The sequence below is a fragment of the Orcinus orca genome, chromosome 14, assembly GCF_937001465.1.
Source record: "Orcinus orca chromosome 14, mOrcOrc1.1, whole genome shotgun sequence".
NCBI classification, from domain to species: Eukaryota; Metazoa; Chordata; class Mammalia; order Artiodactyla; family Delphinidae; genus Orcinus; species Orcinus orca.
Genome location: NC_064572.1, coordinates 45,646,356 through 45,669,423, shown reverse-complemented (window position 1 = coordinate 45,669,423; position 23,068 = coordinate 45,646,356). Strand labels below are relative to the sequence as shown.

The 23,068-nt window shown below is 39.8% G+C and overlaps 1 pseudogene; it reads right to left on the bottom strand.

The window, feature by feature from the left end:
• Positions 1 to 14,913: 14,913 nt before the first annotated feature.
• Positions 14,914 to 22,512, bottom strand: LOC101289291 (nuclear distribution protein nudE-like 1; annotated as a pseudogene).
• Positions 22,513 to 23,068: the final 556 nt, after the last annotated feature.

Here is a 23,068-nt window from a genome sequence, read left to right as displayed (position 1 = left end):
CTCAGCAGTTATGAGTGAGTGAACAAGCTTGTCTTCCAATTAATTCATGCAAAATCAGTTTTATTGCATGCATTAACCCTTGCCATAAACCTATAAGATACAAGTAATTTTTTCAAAACAATCACGAAGTGCAGAATCGAGTTGTTTAAAGACATCCCTATTACCTGTTAAATGTCCAGATGACGGAGTTCGAAGATAGAGCCCTCAGACCTTCACACACAAGCAACTGCCTATAATCTAAAGAACTTACTAGGTAATAAATATTTCCACAGAATTTATTTACTTTTCTTTCATGGAAAACTTTGAAGAAGAAACTTTATCAGTATCCAAACTAACAATTAGCATTAGATGACAATATTTATTGAGCACTTCCTGTGTGCTGGACACTCTGCTCAATACTTTGCATTAATAACCTCATTTCTTCCTCATGATAATCATATAGGTGTTTGGGGCAAGTGGGGTTGCACTCGGGGAATAAGTTGCATGAGATCCTAGAGCTAGGAGAGCTAGGATTTGACACTAGACACATCCAATTTACCTTAACCTCTAGACCTGCACTTCTAATACAATCACTATGACCCACGTAGATATTTAAATTTAATTTAAATTTAACTTAAGGGACTTCCCTGGCAGTCCAGTGGTTAAGACTCAATGCTTCCACTGCAGGGGGCACGGGTTCCATCCTGGTCGCGGAACTAAGATCCCACATGCCGAGATAAATAAATAAACAAACAAACAAACAAATAAATTTAACTTAAAAATTCAGTTCGTCGGTCACACTAGCCACATTTCAAGTGCTCAAAAACCACATGAAGCCAACAGTGACCATATTAACAGTGCAGGTATAACACCCTCTCCAGCAGCTCCACCAGACAGCCCTGAATACTCGCTTTCTTAGCGACGACTGCAATTTAAAGAGAATCACCATCTGTCTCAAAATTTCCTCACTTCTTTTTTTGGGGGGCGAGGGGGTAGGAAGGGGGCTGTATGGTGTAAATTTTGGAAATAAACACATTGACAAATCCCAATCCTTCCTGTCCTGTAAGACCAAATACCACTTAACTGTATCCTCTATGATATTTCCCCAAATTCCCTCCACTTCAACCAGAGGAGAGGAGAGGTGGGGAATGGGAACTACTGTGTATGGAGTTCCAATATGGACGCATACGATCTCCTTTAATCTCTTCAATGGTATACATGAGAGCATATTATTATCCCCAATTTCCCATGAGGAAAAGAACTTGAATTATTTGTTCAAATTCCCAAATACAGCACGACCCTTATAGCACAATGAGTATTACCATTGAAAAGCCAAGTCTTCTTCATCCTTTTCCCCTCCTCAGTGCACACCTAGGTAACGTACAACATGTGAGACTTGCTCCCAGGTTGTTACCCAGAATTATAGGGAATAACGGAAAGTATATTGAAACACTTATAAGCAGAAATAGCATTACTATAGGGATAACTGTTCTAATAAATTAAAAAGGTAAATTATTTGTGAACTTTTGCATTTTCTGTATAGTCTGGGCTGGAAGCCGCAAACTTGAATGTCAAGAAAGATTGTGCAGAAAAGGTAGATGAATGAAACAGATGGCTGTGGGCCCTTGCTTGGACCAGTAGCAACAGTATCGCCTGGGAACTTATTAGAAATGCAAATTATCAGGCTCTTCACCTGGATTATTAAATCAAAACTCTGGGGTGGATCCTGCAATCTATGCTTTAGCAAGCCCTGCAGGTAATTCTGATTCAAGCTAAAATTTGAGTACCCCTGATTTTAGCAGTAGGAATTGGTAGTATGATGAGTGGACAATGTATAACCCCTCTACCCAGATGCAACCACTCATTGCCTGATTGGAATGAAGGTCTAGTGTGGCCAGACCTGCCTAGAATTCGAATGTCCTAGATGGGAGTGGAAGGGGAGGATGACTATATGAATTAAGATGTATATTGTAACTTGGAGGCTAATGATACTGTGCTACTGTATTTCTGTACAATATTTTTAGAAGGTAAATGGTATACAGATTAATGCTAATTTTTTAATTTTATCATTATCTCTAATATTTTAAAACATACCATCTTAATAGTATCACAGCAATTCTTGGTCTCCTTTAAAATCTTTTATTACATCTAGATTCTGTTCCAAAGTTACTTATTTTTAGTACATTGTTTTCCGGACTCCAATAGCACCCATCAGAAGTCACAGATTATTTTGTTATAAGATATAAAAAATAGGTCATATTCGAACAACAGTAAATATTTAATAAAATCACCTGTATCACTAAAATTTCTCACAGAAATTCTACGAAGTGATGTCCTGAAAAAGAGTGGTGGGAATTTCTGTTTCTCAGCTAAAGTAGTGCTGCTATGAAACAATAAAGTAAAAACAGTTTGCTGTGTGTTTGGCGCCCCCTAGATTAGAAATCATTTAATTTTTTACTTTCATTAAAACTTTGGATTTCTCAATACTTTCAATTTTGTACATAAACTGAAACTTTATTAGTATTTTTAAGGAGCTATGTTTCAAATTGTACTAATGTGATTGGACTACATAAGAGTTTTTCTTTCATAAAAATTTTATAAAATGTTTCCAGTCTACAAAAGATAAAGAATAAGAAAATAGATATTTATGTATTAACCATTCAGATTTTTTAAATTTATTTTTATATTTTTTAATTTTTTTTGCTGCGTTTGGTCTTCGTTGCTGCGCACGGGCTTTCTCTAGTTGCGGAGATCAGGGGATACTCTTCATTGCAGTGCACGGGCTTCTCGTTGCGGTGGCTTCTCTTGTTGCGGAGCATGGGCTCTAGGCGGGCGGGCTTCAGTAGTTGTGGCATGCAGCCTCAGTAGTTGTGGCTCACAGACACTAGAGCGCAGGCTCAGTAGTTGTGGCGCACGGGCTTAGTCGCTCCGTGGCATGTGGGATCTACCCGGACAAGGGCTCGAACCCGTGTCCCCTGCACTGGCAGGTAGATTTTTTTTTTTCTTTTTTTTAACATCTTTATTGGAGTAGAATTGCTTTACAATGGTGTGTTAGTTTCTGCTTTATAACAAAGTGAATCAGTTATACATATACATATGTTCCCATATCTCTTCCCTCTTGCGTCTTCCTCCCTCCCACCCTCCCTATCCCACCCCTCTAGGTGGTCACAAAACATCAAGCTGATCTCTCTGTGCTATGCGGCTGCTTCCAACGAGCTATCTATTTTACGTTTGGTAGTATATATATGTCCATGCCACTCTCTCACTTTGTCACAGCTTACCCTTCCCCCTCCCCATATCCTCAAGTCCATTCTCTAGTAGGTCTGTGTCTTTGTTCCCATCTTGCCCCTGGTTCTTCAGGACCTTTTTTTTTTTTTTTTTAGATTCCATATATCTGTGTTAGCATATGGTATTTGTTTTTCTCTTTCTGACTTGCTTCACTCTGTATGACAGTCTCTAGGTCCATCCACCTCACTACAAATAACTCAATTTCGTTTCTTTTTATGGCTGAGTAATATTCCATTGTATATATGTACCACATCTTCTTTATCCATTCAACTGTTGATGGACACTTAGGTTGCTTCCATATCCTGGCTATTGTAAATAGAGCTGCAGTGAACATGTTGGTACATGACTCTTTTTGAATTATGGTTTTCTCAGGGTATATGTCCAGTTGTGGGATTGCTGGATTATGTGGTAGTTCTATTCTTAGGTTTTTAAGGAACCTCCATACTGTTCTCCATAGTGGCTGTATCAATTTTCATTCCCACCAACAGTGCATGTGGACCCCCTTTTCTCCACACCCTCTCCAGCATTTATTGTTTGTAGATTTTTTGATGATGGCCATTCTGACTGGTGTGAGGTGATACCTCATTGTAGTTTTGATTTGCATTTCTCTAATGATTAGTGATGTTGAACATCCTTTCATGTGTTTATTGGCAATCTGTATATCTTCTTTGGAGAAATGTCTATTTAGGTCATCTGCCCATTTTTGGATTGCGTTGTTTGTTATTTTGATATTGAGCTGCATGAGCTGCTTATAAATTTTGGAGATTAATCCTTTGTCAGTTGCTTCATTTGCAAATATTTTCTCCCATTCTGAGGGTTGTCTTTTGGTCTTGTTTATGGTTTCCTTTGCTGTGCAAAAGCTTTGAAGTTTCATTAGGTCCCATTTGTTTATTTTTGTTTTTATTTCCATTTCTCTAGGAGGTGGGTCAAAAAGGACCTTGCTGTGATTTATGTCATAGAGTGTTCTGCCTATGTTTTCCTCTAAGAATTTGATAGTGTCTGGCCTTACATTTAGGTCTTTAATCCATTTTGAGTTTATTTTTGTGTATGGTGTTAGGGAGTGTTCTAATTTCATTCTTTTACATGTAGCTGTTCAGTTTTCCCAGCACCACTTATTGAAGAGGCTGTCTTTTCTCCACTGTATATTCTTGCCTCCTTTTTCAAAGATAAGGTGACCATATGTGTGTGGATTTTTCTCTGGGCTTTCTATCCTGTTCCATTGATCTATATTTCTGTTTTTGTGCCAGTACCATACTGTCTTGATTACTGTAGCTTTGTAGTATAGTCTGAAGTCAGGGAGCCTGATTCCTCCAGCTCCATTTTTCTTTCTCAAGATTGCTTTGGCTATTCGGAGTCTTTTGTGTTTCCATACAAATTGTGAAATTTTTTGTTCTAGTTCTGTGAAAAGTGCCAGTGGTAGTTTGATAGGGATTGCATTGAATCTGTAGATTGCTTTGGGTAGTAGAGTCATTTTCACAATGTTGATTCTTCCAATCCAAGAACATGGTATATCTCTCCATCTATTTGTATCATCTTTAATTTATTTCATCAGTGTCTTATAATTTTCTGCATACAGGTCTTTTGTCTCCTTAGGTAGGTTTATTCCTAGATATTTTACTCTTTTTGCTGCAGTGGTAAATGGGAGTGTTTTCTTAATTTCACTTTCAGATTTTTCATCATTAGTGTATAGGAATGCTAGTGATTTCTGTGCATTGATTTTGTATCCTGCTACTTTACCAAATTCATTGATTAGCTCTAGTAGTTTTCTGGTAGCATCTTTAGGATTCTCTATGTATAGTATCATGTCATCTGCAAACAGTGACAGTTTTACTTCTTCTTTTCCGATTTGGATTCCTTTTATTTCTTTTTCTTCTCTGATTGCTGTGGCTAAAGCTTCCAAAACTATGTTGAATAATAGTGGTGAGAGTTGGCAACCTTGTCTTTTTCCTGATCTTAGTGGAAATGGTTTCAGTTTTTCACCATTGAGGACGATGTTGGCTGTGGGTTTGTCATATATGGCCTTTATTATGTTGAGGAAAGTTCCTTCTATGCCTACTTTCTGGAGGGTTTTTATCATAAAATGGGTGTTGAATTTTGTCAAAAGCTTTTTCTCCATCTATTGAGATGATCATATGGTTTTTCTCCTTCAATTTGTTAATATGGTGTATCACATTGATTGATTTGCGTATATTGAAGAATCTTTGCATTCCTGGGATAAACCCCACTTGATCATGGTGTATGATCCTTTTAATGTGCTGTTGGATTCTGTTTGTTAGTACTTTGTTGAGGATTTTTGCATCTATGTTCATCAGTGATATTGGCCTGTAGTTTTCTTTCTTTGTGACATCTCTGCCTGGTTTTGGTATCAGGTGATGGTGGCCTCGTAGAATGAGTTTGGGAGTGTTCCTCCCTCTGCTATATTTTGCAAGAGTTTGAGAAGGATAGGTGTTAGCTCTTCTCTAAATGTTTGATAGAATTCGCCTGTGAAGCCAACTGGTCCCAGGCTTTTGTTTGTTGGAAGATTTTTAATCACAGTTTCAATTTCAGTGCTTGTGATTGGTCTGTTTATACTTTCTATTTCTTCCTGGTTCAGTCTCGGGAGGTTGTGCATTTCTAAGAATTGTCCATTTCTTCCAGGTTGTCCATTTTATTGGCATAGAGTTGCTTGTAGTAATCTCTCACGATCCTTTGTATTTCTGCAGTGTCCGTTGTTACTTCTCCTTTTTCATTTCTAATTCTATTGATTTGAGTCTTTTCCCTTTTTTTCTTGATGAGTCTGGCTAATGGTTTAGCAATTTTGTTTATCTTCTCAAAGAACAACTGTGCCACCAGGGAAGTCCCAAACCTTTCAGATTAATAAACAGAACAATGCAAATATTGTTGAAGTTTTTGTGTACCCATCCTTGCTCTCATTCCTTCCCTTCTCCCAGAGGTAACCACTCTTCCAAATATGTTATTTTTTATTCCTTTTCTTTTTTTTATGTTTTACCACATATGTGTATATCTCCAGAATGTATCATCCTGTTTTGCATATTTTTAAACATTTTACAAATAAAATCATTCTGTATGTACATTTCTGAAACCTGTATTTTTACTCACTGTTATGTTTGTGAGCTCTATGGTTGGTGATAATTGTAGATCTAATTAATTTTTTTCATTACTGGAAAATGTTACATGAGAAAGAGTCCATCAACATTTAATCATAATTTCTTTTGCTGATGGAAATTTTAGCTGCTCCAATTTTGTGTTCTCAGAAATGCTGGTGCCAGAATTTTGTTTCTACTGACTACATGTACAGATGTTTTTCCAAGTTACATAACCTAGAGAAGAATCGCTGGGTTATACAGAGCTATAAATGATTCTTCTCATTAATTAGATATTGCCATATTGTTTTTCAAGTGCTTATAACAATTTACATTCCTCCTGTAGGGCATGAGTGTTCTTTTTTTAATATTTATTTTCCAATACTTGACACTGTCAGACTTTAAAATATTTTTGTCAGTCTTACAAGTGTGGATTCTTTTTTAAAGAATAAACTTAATGTTTATTACTTATATTCCAGTGAAACTTCTGAGAGCTAAACACAAATTTGACCACAGAAAAACTTTGAAATAAAGTTAGTTTGGTGCTTCTTTACATAAGTGATGGAAAAAATCTTCTCTATTTTTTTAAAAACAACATTAAATTCCTGCTTATAACACTGTTTGCACACTAATTCAAAACATTCTACACAAAAATTAACATTGTCTATTTTATATTGAGTAAAGTAAATCGAATATATCTTAAATAGTTTAATTCTATGAATATTTTCTTGTCTCCAGGTGATTTAAAAACTTAGAAATGCAAACACTATAGTAAAACAGAAAAGCTATATTCCTATTATGAAAGAAAGAGAAAAAATAGTTTTTGCTCCCTTTATACAGCCTTTCCCCAACCACAGCCATTCAAATCTATCTGTGGATGACCTTTTGGTAAATACCCCCTTTTGCCCACTCCGTTTTCTTAAGGCACTAGAAAGGAAACTAAACATACTCTTATCATATGATCCAACAATTGCACTCCTCAGCATCTACCCAAAGGAACTGAAAATCTTATGTCCATACAAAAACTTGCACATGAATGTTTATAGCAGCTTTACTCAATATTGCCAGAACTTGAAAGCAACGAAAATGTCCTTCAGTAGGTTAATGGATAAATAAATTATGGTACATCCAGAAAATGTAGTATTATTCAGCGCTAAAAAGAAATGATCTACTGAGCCATGAAAAGATATGGAAGCAACTTAAATGCATATTTCTAAGTGAATGAAGCCAATCCGAAAAGTCTACATACTGTGTGATTCCATCTGTACGACATTCTGGAAAAGGTTAAACTATGGAGACAGTTTAAAAAAATTAGTGGTTGCCAAGTGTTGGGGAGGGGAAGATTGGTGAAGCACCGAGGGTTTTTAGGACAGTGAAAATACTCTCATTTATACCGTAATGATTGATACATGTAATTATCCATTTGTCCAAATCCATAGGATGTACAACACCAAGAGTAAACCTTAATGTAAACTATGGACTCTGGGTGATTATGATGTGTCAACGGAGGTTCATCAGTTGTAACAAATACACCACTCTGATGGGGATATCGACAATGGGGGAGGCTATGCTTGTGTGAGAGCAGAGGCGTGTGGAAAACCTGTGTACCTTCCTCTCAATTTTGCTGTGAATCTAAACTGTTCTAAAATTAAAATATTCTTTGAAAACAGGCAAAGTGAGGTAAAAGCAATGCGAATATGGTCAGATGAGAAAAGTATGTATCAAGTGACGTATGGTGAGACTTTTACACGATTATTAAAAAGGAAGAATAAATAAATAATGTGTCAATAAAACAATATGCTAATTTTTAAAACTTTCTTTAAAAATAACCACAAAAAGATGAAGGAATTGCAGTAGAAGTCATCTGGGAATCACCAGCCATGCCTGATATGTGGCCTCTAACTTAGTCAGGATGAGAGCTACCTTTTTCTGAGTGTTGAGAAGGGTCTAACAGATGCCGAGATGGAGTGTTTCATGTTGTCCCACAAGTTTCTGAGGCTCTGTCCATTTTTATCAATATTTTAAAATTTATTTTTCACAGCATGCAATTGTAACAAATCAATCAAGTTCACTATTCTACTTCAAATATTATTTTAAATAACCTAATAATTTTTTCATGTCAGCTATTAAAGTTTCCATTAGCTTATTTTTATAATGAATATTTATTTATAGAGCTCTCTTATTTATGGAGTTACTGTCTTTATATTTGCCTTTAATTCTTTAAACACCTTTTTCTTTTCTTTTTATCTTTTGACATATGAGATCTAGAAGTCTTTGCCTGCCCAAAGCAACATCTGGGACCACATAGAGTCACTTTCTACTGACTGCTTTTTTCCCCCCCTGAGTCTGGGTCACACTTTCCTGTTTCTTTGCATGTCATACTTTTTGTAGTTAAAAAAAAAATGACATGTTGAGATAATATATTGTAACAAGTCTGGATTCTGAAACTTTTTTGTCTTAAGAGGGTTTGTTTGTCTTTTATTGACTTGCCTAGACTTATCTATAGACTCTGCCTCCCTGACTATATGTGGCCACTGATGGCTTCCTATGGGCTGCTCCAGTGTCTGAGTAGCTTAGGGATCAGCCAACAGTGGAGAAGAGTGTGTACTTGAGTGTAAGTCTGTGCTTAAAATGTAAGGCTTCCACTCTCTGCAATGGATCTGTGTGCGGGAAGGGGGGCACATTCAAAGTTCAGGCAGTTCTCAGGTCTTCCCTGGCTTTTACTTTCCCCTGGGCCCTCTCAGATCTTCCACAACCTGCGTGCATAGATTTCCTGTCTTTCAAGCATGTGTAAAAATTATTTAACCCTTCTATGGCTCTCTAATTTCCAAGGTATTACCCTTAAATTTCTAGCTGTTCTGCCACTCAGTGCAACCAGGGCTAACAACCTTATGTTAGCAGAACTATGGATTTTCACCATTTTTTTCCTACTTAGCTTTTTACTTTTACTAACACCATAAGCCATGAGTTCTTACCCTTCACTCCAAATCAAGTTATCCACCCACGGCAGCAAATTTACTGGTTTTCATGATCAGTCCTGCCTGGGTAAAACTACTACAACTGAGCTGGTGGCAGGAAGAATGGAAGAAGATTCAGGTAAGTAGCCTCAGACTCTCACAGTTTTTACCCAAAGTTTCAGCAGCTCTTCATGGGTAAATACTTAATTTGCTACTTGCTTTTGGTCAATCTCTAGATGCCTGAAATACTTGTTTTTGATAATTTTATTTAGTTTTAAACTTGGTTTTGTGGGGGAGAAGGTTTGCCATCCTCTTTACCATAGCCAGAAGTCCCACTTGTTTTCATTTATAATATAGATACATTTACTAAATTTTCCTTTATGGTTTGTAATTTTGTGGGTTTTTTAAAAGAAATCCTTCCCTCTCTCCCTTAGGTGTTAAATATGACCTCCTATATTTCTTCTAGATTTACATGACTTTTCTTTACTAACTTAAGTTTTAATTCACTTGGATTTAAATTGTGTACAGCATGGTATAGGTTCTAATTGTATTTTTTTCTTTATGGAGGAGTTATTGTATGTTGGCATATCTCTGGAACAATCAGAATGGTCTCTATTTTGCCAAAATCTTTACAAGTCTTGATAGAGTTTATTCTCTACCTTCTTTTCTTCTCTTTGGCTATTTTTGGCTGTATGCTCTTGCATATAAACCTTAAAAGCAGTTTGTCAAATCCATGTAATGTAATTGCATTATCTATAGATTAATCCTGCAAAAATTTATATTTTCATAATAAATATAATATTTAATAATAAATATGTTGATTTAAATTTTCATATCAATTTTATAGAATTCTGTCTAGCTAGCTGGTGCATGTATAGGAAGATGTCAGTAATGACAATCATCAACTCTTAATAACAACAATGTCCCTGTATAGAATTTGGCTAACACATTTTAAATTCTTTTTGTATTTTTAAGTTTATTTTCATCTTATTTTTATAGTGAGTAGGTGTTAAATTTTAAAAGAAAAAAATAGTTATTTAAAAAAATGTATTAAGGGGCTTCCCTGGTGGTGCAGTGGTTGAGAGTCTGCCTGCCGATACAGGGGACACGGGTTCATGCCCCGGTCTGGGAATATCCCACATGCCGCGGAGCGGCTGGGCCCATGGGCCATGGCCACTGAGCCTGCGCGTCCAGAGCCTGTGCTCCGCAACGGGAGAGGCCACAATAGTGAGAGGCCCGCGTAACGCAAAAAAAAAAAAAAAAAAAAAAAAAAAAAATGTATTAAGGGGAAAGCAGCTTAGGAGGTAGACTAATTCAGGATCAGTGACCTCTATGATGGGGGTAGAATATGTACATATGGTCAATTCTTCTGCAGTGTGGCAATGTTCCCAGTCCAATAGGGTAGGCAGTTTTGTGGTCCTGATAAGTCACAATTTTTCTAATTAAAAAGAATTAGATTCAAATGCTGATTCCCTCACTGAGTGTTTTTTCCTTTATTCTTTTGATCTTCAGTTTCCCAGTAGCTTGGGGTCAATAACTTCCAACCCTAGGATTTTTGTCAGTTTCAATGAAATAAAATAATGTAAATCAAAGTCAGTTTGGTTTTACTTAAACCCCCAATTCCGTGCCCTTGGATGTCAAATCCATCCCCACAATTTCTGCCGATGCCTTAAATTTAAACTTGTATGGTTCTCCTATGTTCTATTCCTGTTATGTTGTCTCTGTTTTGTCCCCACATAAACCCAAACATGAACTTGCAGTTATTTATGAATTCCCATGCAAATGGGTCATGATTAATTTTATAAAAAATTAGGAGGGGCTCAAGTGCACTGTCTTCTGCCATTTCTGCTGATTCTGCTGCCATTTGTGCTGATTCTCTAGTGTCTAAACTCTGCTCCAAACTCCATACCACAAGGATTGGCCCAGAAATAGTACATTGGTGCCAACCAAACTAAACAAAACCAAACAAAACAAGCAAAACCAAAATACAAATGAAAATCATCTTGGAAAGTGATTGCTGCTATGAAATGTCATGTGTATATATTCTGTGCATGTGTCAATATCCAGCACAGTGAATGTCTAGACATTAGTTCAGTAAATGCTCACTTTTTTTCTTCTTTGTTGGGTCATCACCTTATAATAGTATGAGAATCAATTTTAAGAACCCATCCTCTTGTAAATGTCTCTTAGCTAAGTTTCAAGGGCCATGCCATGGCCCCCTTTCTCTTTTCATACACCTCATTTTCATCCTGCTGAAGACAGCTAGTGGCAATATCTTAGTGTCACAGAAGCATAAATCTCTTCTCTGGCCATGTTTTTGAGTCTCAGCTAGCACTTACAGGGACTGAAAAGTGGAAACAGGACTCAGGGTTTACAGAACATAACTACGTTTTTGGAGACAGGATTGTGTGGTCTTTGCCTTGCAGCCCGCCTGTTCACCATTAGCCCCCAGTAAAATGAAGTCGTCATGTTTTGTTCATAATGAACCACTGCGGTTGGAACAAAATCTTTTGGGTCCCATCATTCTAAAGAGCTTGTTCACCATTGAGGACATCCCTCAGCATGTTTCAATGTTAACAGCTCTCAGGTTCATTTAGAATCCCCTTCTGTGACCTGACAGAGACCCAGGACCCTGCATGCATCCACGGGCTTCTCTTCTTAATGGCCTCTAGACTTAATGGCTCAGTTCTGCAATTGTCCAACTGAGAGTGGAGAGCTCCACCTCTTTCTGGGACCAATAAAATCAGAAAATTATTCTTGCTCCTGGCTTCAAGTTGCAAAACAACTACTTTCTATAGTTGTCTACTAGGTCTGCTGTGTCCCACTGCGATGTAATCATTGTTTATAATCTTTACAACAGATTCATGAGATTGGTCTTATTAGAGATCATTTTATAGCTGAAGAAATGGAAGCTTTGAGAGTTTGAAAAACTTGCTCAAAAATACACAGCTAATAAATGATGAGCTAAGATTTAACCCTACTAGAGCTTACTCTCTTTTCACTCACCATGTTCCTGGCAGTGGACATACTGTGAACAAGTGAGCGCTTTGCTTGCCATTTCTAATGGAAGATTGAGGAAGGGATAAGGAGACCCAAGCTCACAGGGCAAATCAGTGGGCGTGCTGGGACCCAAGCCAGCTATAGCAAGAGATTGTTATTTTTGGGAAAGGGCTTGAATTTGGATTCAAACCTCAGCATTTACAAGCCGCTTGATTTGGGGCTAGTCACTTTGTTTGAATGTCAAAATTCTGTCTTGAAAAATGAGTAGAAGCACATTGGATGCCTCACTAGTTACTATGAGACTAATGAATTGGGATAATTAGAGAAGGCCTGCATGACAGAAAAGTTTCATCTTGTTTGCCAACTTCACTCAGCGGCTGGTGGATAACTTCACTGAGGACTCCGAAGGCCTAGTCAGCGATCAGAAGGAAAAAATGCAATGACTGATTAGTGACAATGGCCTCATCATGAGAGTGGTAAATGTGGTTTTGTCCTACTTATTTGCTCTGTTGATTTAAAACAATATTACGTTTCCAGCTGGAGATTAAGGAGGTGCGATAAATCAGCCCAAGATTACACAGCTAATAGGTGGGTGGCAGCGGGTCCAGGACCTCTTAGGGTATCATAAGATTCAACCTCAAAACATGCTTTTGAGGGGTGGAGCCCACAGAACCTTGCAGACAATGTGGATGAATCACATTAGGTCAAGGCAGGTGGCAATGCACCCCACTTCTAAACCCCCACTAACTCTCTCCAAAGAAGTTTCAAAGCTATTAGTTCATCTCAATTAGGTTGTTCAAAAAGGATAATTATTGGGCTTTCCCTGGTGGCGCAATGGTTGAGAGTCCGCCTGCCGATGCAGGGGACACGTGTTCGTGCCCAGGTCTGGGAGGATCCCACATGCCGCGGAGCGGCTGGGCCTGTGAGCCATGGCCGCTGAGCCTGCGCGTCCGGAGCCTGTGCTCCGCAACACGGGAGAGGCCACAACAGTGAGAGGCCCGCATACTGCAAAAAAAAAAAAAGGATAATTATTGCAACCACCTCAAGCTTCATTGTTTACTATTCTGTGTGGGCCATGCCAGAAGGAATGGACTGTTGCCTGAGATTCGATCTCATGAATTTTTTTATGCTTTCCAACTTGATAAGTTTCCCCTCTGATTCCCTAGCTGCTAAAAGCCACCAGCTTCAACTATCACTCACTTATTGCCTTAACTATATCATCCCGGATACCAGCAACTTCTTTGGCTTTAATATCTGCATCTGCTTGGATGTTTTCAGAGTACACTGGAAAAAAAAAGAAATAAGAGGAAGAGGGTGGAGGAGAAAATAATGATGATATTAATGGCTGCTGTTCATTATTCCCAGTCATTGAAATGATCAGTTTTCTCATTTGCAAAATGATTGAGGCAATAGTACGTACCCCTCATAGGGCTGTTGTAGGGCTAAATGAGGTAGTACATATAAAACACAAGCACCCCTGACTGATATAGGGTAAGATCCCTAAAGTATTAGATAGCATAACTTTATAGGTACTTTATTAATATTTTATACAAGATTATCAGTATTACACTGTTATTATGTTCTTTTTCTTAGAGCTTTATTAAGGTAAATTTATTGTATAAAACTGCATTAACCTAAACTTTAAAATTTGATGAGTTATAATATATGTTTCTTTATATACCATGAAACCATCCTAATGAAGATAATATTTTCTCATACCCCATTGTAATACATGCCTTGTATCACCGTGGCCCAGCACAAACAGTATCATTTTATTTTATTTTTTTTACTTTTTATCTTGGAGATTGGTTGATTTCCAGAACTGGAAACCAAGCCAGGTAAGTTCTGAACAGGAGGCCTCAAGCACCATAGTGTACTGCTGCTGGGTAATCAAAACCACCAATAAGCGAGATACCTAAAGCCTGCTGTAAACTGTAAAGCTCTCACCAGGGCAGAATATTGGTGCTGATGCTGTGATGTACGTTGATGCCTGCTTGCCAGCTGCATGCTGGACTCCTCTGGCTGTGCCTATGGCTAAACATTCTAGGAAAACCTGCTGTGTCCTTTTGGCCTCTGGAACTGTTCCAGGTCCTGCCTCTCACCCTTCACTTTGAACTCACTTTCTCCTCAGCTCCCATCCTGCTGCATCTGAGGCCAGACTTTCTTTATCTAGCCTCCTTCTGATGGGTGACCCTGCTTGGCTGGCCTTGAATGGCTTCTGTTTGGCTCTACCTGAAGGCAGTGTTCTCAGGATGGACACCTCTGCCCCAGGCCTCAGCCCATCTCCTGCCCGAGGCTTCTAGCCTCACCAGCCTCCCTTCACACCATAACTCCCAAGTGCATCCTCCATGTACCTGATTGCATCATGGTCTCCCTATCTGCACCTATGCGTGTGGTCCCTTCTCCACATGAAACACTCTCTCTGGAATATTCTACCTTCTCTTGACTTAATTTCAATTTCTTTTTGGTCTCAGCATCTGAACCTGTGAGCCGAGTTGCTGGCCCTGCAAGGGATCCCACAGTGCCCTGCGTTCACCCATACTGTCCACTTGTCAGATCCATTATGTCACATCCTGATGATAAAGGAGCGATTGGAGCCAACGGCACTAGGGCGAGAAGAGAAAATAGGCAGTATTGATATCGCGCAGAGTCCTGGGGCTGGGCAGGGCCCAGTAGCCGCCACTGCGTGCAGCCTGCCCTCTGCCAGCCGTGGGGAGGCAGACGGAGGGGCACGACGAGCTGGGCCCGGGCACCGAGGGGTGAGGCGTGGGTGTCCTGGGTTGTTGCAGGAGGGCGGGAGCGGCCACCTGAAGGCCGGGCACTCACACACTGAGAGGCAGCACACCGGTGCCGGGGCGAGGAGCCCGGGCCAGGAGGAGGAGGGGCCTGGTCAGAGCCCTTTACCGCCCCTTTGTTGAAGAAAGACGAGTGCCCTGATAGAGAGAACTTCGTGCCGTGGTTATTCATCATCCCGCAGTTAATGTTCCCTGAAATACAGATTTTCGTGATGCTTGGGCCTTTGCAAACTTCCTGCCAGATGCTAATTTGGATTCTAAAGCCCCTACTTTCCGTCAGCGATCCCACACGATGTTTGGTGCTGATATCCTAACTGAAGGAGTCAGTGGACCGGTACCAAAACCGTTTGGTATAGATTTCAGTGAAGGAAAACTGTTCTCTGTTCCGTTGCCAACAGGAGTAGCTGGCAAAGAAAGTGATGCTTGGACGGCAGAATCCATCTTTTCCCAGTCTAGAGTTGGAGAACTGGGAGCCAACTTTCTAGTTACTTCCTGTTGTCTTTCCCCAACAGCTAGTTGTTGTCTTAAATCTCTCGCTTCATCCATTAACCTCTGCACAGAGACCAACAAAGATTCCTTTTCATCAAGTTCACTTTTTAAAAATGCATTTCGTTCAATGGCTTGATTTAGCCTTGTTCAAAGTCTTCCAGTGAAACTACTGTTGCCCTTTTTGCTCACTCCAGGTCATCACCGGCCAGCTCCAGCTCTCTCACATACTTATGTAACTGCTGCTTAAAGGCCCGAGTCTGACTTATATCTTCTTCTAATACTGAGACCTGCCTGTAGCTCTGTGCATATTGATGCTCCAGGTTCTCCGTTAGTGCTTCCACTTCATACTTCAGTCTTGCAAGTCTCTATTTCTTTGTTCAGCCTGTACTGTGCTTCCAACTCTGCTTCTAATTCGGCTTCCTTCCTGGAATTCAACTAGCTCATCCCGAGCTTCCTGGAAGCTTTGTTTATACTTCAAGGAAAGTTCCTTCCAGTAAGCAGTTTCCTCCTTTAAACTTGAAAACTCTGGTATATCTTCACCACCCATGATCAAGAAAGCCTCCAATGTGTCAAAAGCGCATGTCCCGCTCTGCCCCACCGACGTCTCGCTCAGCGGGCCTGGCCAGGCCCGCCCAGCTGCTTAGCTCCGCCCCACTCCGCAGCCTTGAGCTCAGCTCCGCGCACCTCCGTGCCCTCTCCTCCCCGACACTCAGGGGCTGCGTGGGTGTCCGAGGCCATTCTGTGACGCACGGAGGCGGGGTTCTGTCACTATTTTTTATTTCAACCATTCTAATAAGTGTGTAGTGATATCGAATTATGGTTTTAATTTGCATATCCCTAATGCCTAATGATTTTAAACATAATGTCATGTACCTATTTGCCGTCTGTATATCCTCTTCAGTGAAGTGTCCGTCCATGTCTTCTGCCCATTTTCTAACTGGGTATTTTTTCAACTGTTGAATTTCAAGATTTCTTTATATATTCTAGGAACTAGTCTTTTGTCAGATATATTGTTGACAAATATTTTCTCCCAGTCTTTAACTTGTCTTTTCATCCATCATCATGGGGTCTTTCATTGAACAAATTTTTAAATTTTTGATGATGTACAGTTTATCAATTTTTCCTTTTATGGGTCGTGCTTTTATTGCCAAGTCTAAAAACTCTTCACCTGGCCCTAGGTCCAGAAGATTTTCTCCTAAGTTTTTTTCCTAAAAATTTAATAGTTTTATCTTCTATATTTAAGTCCACAATTCACTTTGGGTTAATTTACATAAAAGGTATGAGGTTTAGGCTGAGATTCATTTTTTTGCTGGTGGATGTACAATGACACCAGCACTAGTTATGGAAAAGGCTATTTTTCTACTACTGAATTGCTTTGGCATCTTTGTTAAAAATCAGCTGGGCTTATTCGTGTGGTTATTTCTGCACTCTCTATTCTGTCCCATTGATCTCCGTGTCTGTTCCTCCACCAGTATCACACTCTCTTGGTTACTGAGCTATTCTTCCATTAAAGTTTGTTTGTTTGTTTGTTTTTTAGGAATGTTGTTGTTGGGCTTCCCTGGTGGCGCAGTGGTTGAGAGTCCGCCTGCTGATTCAGGGGACATGGGTTCGTGCCCCAGTCCGGGAAGATCCCACATGCCACGGAGCGGCTGGGCCCGTGAGCCATGGCCACTGAGCCTGCGTGTCCAGAGACTGTGCTCCGCAACAGGAGAGGCCACAGCAGTGAGAGGCCCACATATGGCCAAAAAAAAAAAAAAAAAAAATGTTGTTCTTATGGGGCCTGTACCTTTCCATATAAATTTTAGAATAAAATTCTCTGTGCCTACAAAAATACTGTTGGGGTTCTGTTGCGAATTACAGTAAACTTAAACCTCAGTTTGGAGTAAGGCTTTTATTTTGCTGCGTTTCCCTCCAGTTCCTATTATCCATCCTTCAGAGGTTAGTTGCTGGGGCACAGTGTGACCAGAAGGAATAAAACCTGTTCTCCCCCTTGAGGATGTTCTGCTACTACTTCGTTCTGAGCTGGGAGTGGGCTGGCCATGGTAGCCCTGGATCCCAAAGGCAGCACCAACACCTCCCTGTAACCTGCTCACAAAATCTCTCTGGCCCAGCTACAGGCCGCCTGTGAGTGACCTGCATCTGGAGTGGCATTGCCTCATCTCTACTTTATCACTCATAATCCTATGTGAGGAGGGGTCTAAGCCCATTTCATCCCTTGCTCCTCTTGGCAAGAGCAAAACTTCTGACCCCTAAGTATGGTGTAGAATCAATAAAGGCACCAGCTTTAAATGGGTCACTGGAGCTCAGACAGTGAGTAAATCTGTGGCCACCATGACACAGTGACATAGACAGGGCCCTTCTCTCCATTTTCTTGTCATGATGTAAGTTTTTCCCCTTCCTGTGTGAGCCTGGAGAACACAATTAGTCAGGTAATACTGGGCCATGAGATGATAACAAATTAACTCCTAAATGTCCCTGGCTTAACTCAATGAATATTTCTTTGTTCCTTCCAGAAAGTTGCATGTGAATCTGGTGGCCTCCTTTTCTATGGAGCGAAACCATCTGGAAATGTGATTTTGAAGCTTACCAAGCAGGAAAGAGAGAGCTGGAAAGTGAAGCTGAGACTTTATACCACCTCAGCTCAGAGATGATGTACAACACTCTTGCTGTGGTTCATTGGCCAGATCTAGTCAAATGACCCCGAACTAACCTCAAGAGTCAGGGAAATAAAATTGCTGTGAACGCTACACATCAATAACAACGAAGACCGAAATTCCTTTCACCTGGAGGCAAAATTGAGTTTGATTTAAAAGAGATGAAGTCATCTGACAGTTCCCATGCACACATTGTGGGGGTGATTTTTTACCCACGCCATGTGCTGTAGACTGAGCTGCTTTAAGCTGAGGCACGTGAATGATGCAGCTCGAGTCTGTTTCATGCATGTATCCACACAACATTCCCTTCTCCGCTTTGTCTTCTCTAAAATACTCCGAAGAGGGGACAACAGCCAAAAGAAGGATTAGCCCCACATAAAAGTCAGGTTTCAGGTGCTGTCCTCTAGGAGGTGTAAATATCATATTCCAAGACAACTAGGCTGCTGTCTGCTCTACTTCATTACCAAATGCAATTGGTGTCCGTGGACCAGAATCTGAACTTCTGTACATGAAATTCAGTTGCTGGATTATGGCACAATAAATTAATATGTCTTCAAAAGCCTTAACGTGTTCATTTAAGGGCATGCCTGTGTCTCCAAAGAGCCGGGTAGAGTCGCAGCAATCTCAGGTGACTATTTAGGCAACACTGTTGTTTTCATTATCATTGGAGTTGCTTTCACCTAGTTTTCCTGGGGGTGATTGTTTGGACAAATACGGAAAGACTGAGGAGGGAAATGAAACTTGTATACGTGAGGCCTCCCTTGGCTAGAGCTCAGAGGATGACAATCCGCCTACACAAATGAAGGGCCCATTGTCTGGGCTCGTGGAGGTGTTCCATTCCAGAAGCGGACATTGGTGAGCTGGACAAACTCTAAGTTATTTCCAAATACCATTTCCAGTTTTTCTTAAATATCATTTGTTTGGAACATATCTGTTTTTCTTCCTTTCCTTGAACTTGTTTTTCGGTATTAATATCCCTCAGTGTCCAACACAAAGTTCCCAGCATTGCAACTGCCATTTTGACAGCTGAGGCAGGAGGGAAAAGGGAGCTCTGCTAGGCATCCCTGACTCTCCCTGTCATGACAAACTCTCCGTAGATGGGTTTACTTATGGGTACAGCATCTGAGTGGCCCTAAGTTACATGTCTGAAATAAAAATGTTGTTAGTAATGAAGTGTGACTGAGTTTATCTGAGGGTCAGCTCTGCACCTGACATGAGGGGAGGAGGGGTTTGCCCCCCTCCACTCAAACCTCCTGGGACCTAGGCCAGCAAGGGGCAGTGTCCTAGAACTTAACATGACAAACGTCTCTGCCACAGGCCAGCTCTGAAGTTGTTGGATCTTCAAAGCCAAGTAGTCACATCACGAGGAGTCAGTTTGTGAACTTTTCATCCAGATTTCAGTATGCATCAGCCATTGCCAGTTTACCTCTAGTGCTTCTGAAATAGGTGGTGGTGGAGGTGGAGTGTGTGTGTGTGTGTGTACGTGCGTATGCATGTATATGCATACATGTGTATATGTATGTTTATGCATATGCACACATGCATCTTTCATGTGTATGCATAAATGCATTCGTGTACACATGTGTGTGCACGTGAAAATATGTGTGTATTCGTATGTGAGTATGCATACATATGTATATATACACAGTGTGTGTGTATTTAACACAAATCAAATGCTTGCTTGGAGTATTTATTTGTTTCCTTTATGTTTCAAGTCCGGAAAGAGCATGTTTCCAATCCTGTGTGCAGAAGGGCTCCATGGAACTTATGAACATATAAGTCTGAGGCAAGTGAGTCTGATTGAGGAAGCATATTGACCTTGTGATCAATTCCTTTTGTGATCAGTTCCTTTTGACCCTCAAGGGCACCACATTCCACCAGTGAAATAGAAACTCTGTGGAATTCTGTCATGTCCCTGGAGACAATGCCCACATCCCCACTCTGAAGGAGGCTGCCCAGTACAACAGGAACAAGGATGTCTCTTTTGGAGATCTGGAATCGTTACTAAGCTTACATCGATTCTGTTCTCCTCTACAATTAAAAGATCAGTTAGAAAACCATAGAAGGTAATCTCTGGATGTATTCTCTTTGGAGCTCAAGATCCGGTGAAGCTCCTAGGGTGGGATTTGAATAATCACACCCAACTGTAGGATGAGGCAGCCCTTGAAGTAATTGGGAACTCTGGGACTGTGTGGGGTTGAAGGGGCAGATGAGTCTCACAGCGTCCTTCCAATCTTAGGTTTCCTGAGACAAACTATTTTTCTTTGAATTACCTAGGCATATTTGGTATTTGCAATTGCAAGGGTCTGAGCCCCATTATTTGTGCAATTTGGCCTGGAAATAGAGACTCAGCACTTCTAGGGTCAGCTGTATGTGAGAGCTGCGGCTCTGCATACCTCATTTCTTCCTGGCCTTCATAAATTTCACTGCTGTCAGCTCAGGTTTTCTTTGTGGGAGCTAACCCAGGCAGTGGCCAGGAAGAGCAGAGTGGGCCAAACTGTCCATTCAAATCTATTTAGCATCTAATACTGAGAAGTAAAGAAACTGAGAGAAAGGGGGAAGGAAGATGAGATGCTCTGGTGGAAACCTGCTGAACATTGAAAGCATTTGGCAGGAGAACCTCAAATAAATCACCAGTGGTCTGAAACTCACAGGGAGACACTTTGGTCCCTGGAAACCTTGGTGGGGTGAGATATAGGGTAGAGAAGCAAGTCAGTTTTCAGGGAACGTGGTGAAAGCACAGGCATCCTCAGCATCCTTACACAAACCTCCTTTCTCTGCACCGCTCAAGTCAGTAATCCACAAATCTCTCATCTGCAAACTTGCTCCTGCACTGCAGAGTTAGAGGGGTCACATAGGGTACCACTGCTTGCTCCCATGGACCGGGGCAGATGCTCCACAACCCTACTGCTGGCCATGCTGCCTCCAGGACCAGCCAGTTCTAGAATCATTCTCCCTGAGTGCAGTGCACCCACTGAATCCAGAGACACATCAGCTGTATGAATAAGTTAGATGATTTCCACTTCTCCCGAAGCACAAATAACCATACTGCCTTGCACTTAAAGACAGGGATAGTGGCAGTAATAACACTAACTAATATTTATTGAATTCTGTATGTTCCTCCCTACATAACTGAATATAATTCACTTTATTAAATACTCATTTAAAACTCTGATTTTCTAGAATCTATCCTTGAGGGTCTAAACAGATTGGGAGGTCTTTATCTCCAGTATACAGTAGCGCTGACCCTGTGTTAGAGTTGTTTAATGAAGATGTGAACACTAGCTAGTTTTCCAATAAAAAACAGCAGGACACCATATTTACTAGCAGTCATATTTAGAAAATAAAAATAAACAAGTGAAATTAATGTTACTATATTTTATTTGGCCCAATGTCTAAAATATTATCATTTCAACACATTATCAATATAGAATTATCAACAGATACTTTACATTCTTTTTTCAGTATTTTATACTGCATTTACCTTATCTCAATTTAGACTAGTCACATTTCAAGGGCGGGTAGCCTTTTACGCTTTACAAAGATAATTACACTGGGAGTAGTATTCTAGATGGACAGTTTTATTTTTTCTTTTACTACACAAAAAATGTCATTTCATTGTATTTTGGATTCTCTGGTTTCTGACAATAATAGAAGAAATCTTCTATTATTTATATTGTTGGTCCTATGGATATAATTTTTTCCTCCCATCTGGTAATTTTAGGAATTTCTCTTTTTACCTGGTTATAACAATCGGATTATAAAATCTGTGATTTGATTATCATATGTCTTGATGTGATTTTCCTTGTGTTTCTCCTTAGTTAGGGTTCACTGATTTTACTGGACCACTGGGTTTATAGTTTTCATCAAATCTGTAAAATGTTCTGTCATTTATGTTTTCAAATATTTTTCTGTCCCTCCTTCTAAATCCTTCCCTTATTCAAATTACCCATGTTAGACCATTTCATATTGTATCATGTCTCACTTAATCTCTTTTATTAACAGTCTTTATATCCTCTGTGTGCTTACATTTGTATTTTTTATGTTGCTTTGTCTTCAGATCTACTTTTCCTTTATTTTGCAGTGTCAAATATGCAACTATTCCTACCCAGTGAAATTTTCATTTCAAATATTGCATTTTTCATGCCTAGAATTTCAAGTTCATTCTTTCTTATATCTCCCATATCTCACACCATGATCACATTTTCTTTAAACCCTTGAGCATATTTATAATACTTGCTTTAATGCCCTTACCTGCTAATTCCATCATCTCTGTTATCATTCCTCAATGATGACATATATTGATTAATTTTTCTTCTAATGATGAGCTCTATTTTTCTGTTTCTACACATGTATAGTAATTTTTAACATGTATAGTAATTTTTAATTGGGTGTCAGACATTGTGAATTTTGTTGTTTAGTTCTCCAGATTTTCTTGTATTTCTTTAACGAGTGTCCACTTTTTTCTTTAAGGCAGTTAAACTACTTATAGAGAAGCTCAACCCCTTCATGTCTTATTTTTAAAGCTTTTCTGGGTTGGGGCTTGAGGAACTTAGTTTACGCAAGGAATTCTTTAGTCCCATTTCTAGGAGTTGACGCTTCTGAGATCTCTATTAAATGACCCATCTATTCAACAAGATCTTTCCACTCCAGGTAGTGAAAAATGGGGAGATCTCCAAGACCTGTGCAAGCTGTAAGGAATTGTTTATCTTACAAGTTCCCTATAATTATTCCTTTCTGGCAGTTGTGTTTTTGCCTGGACTCATAAAGTTTTGCCATACACACATTTAGATTGGTATTCAGCCAAAGACTCAACGCAGCCT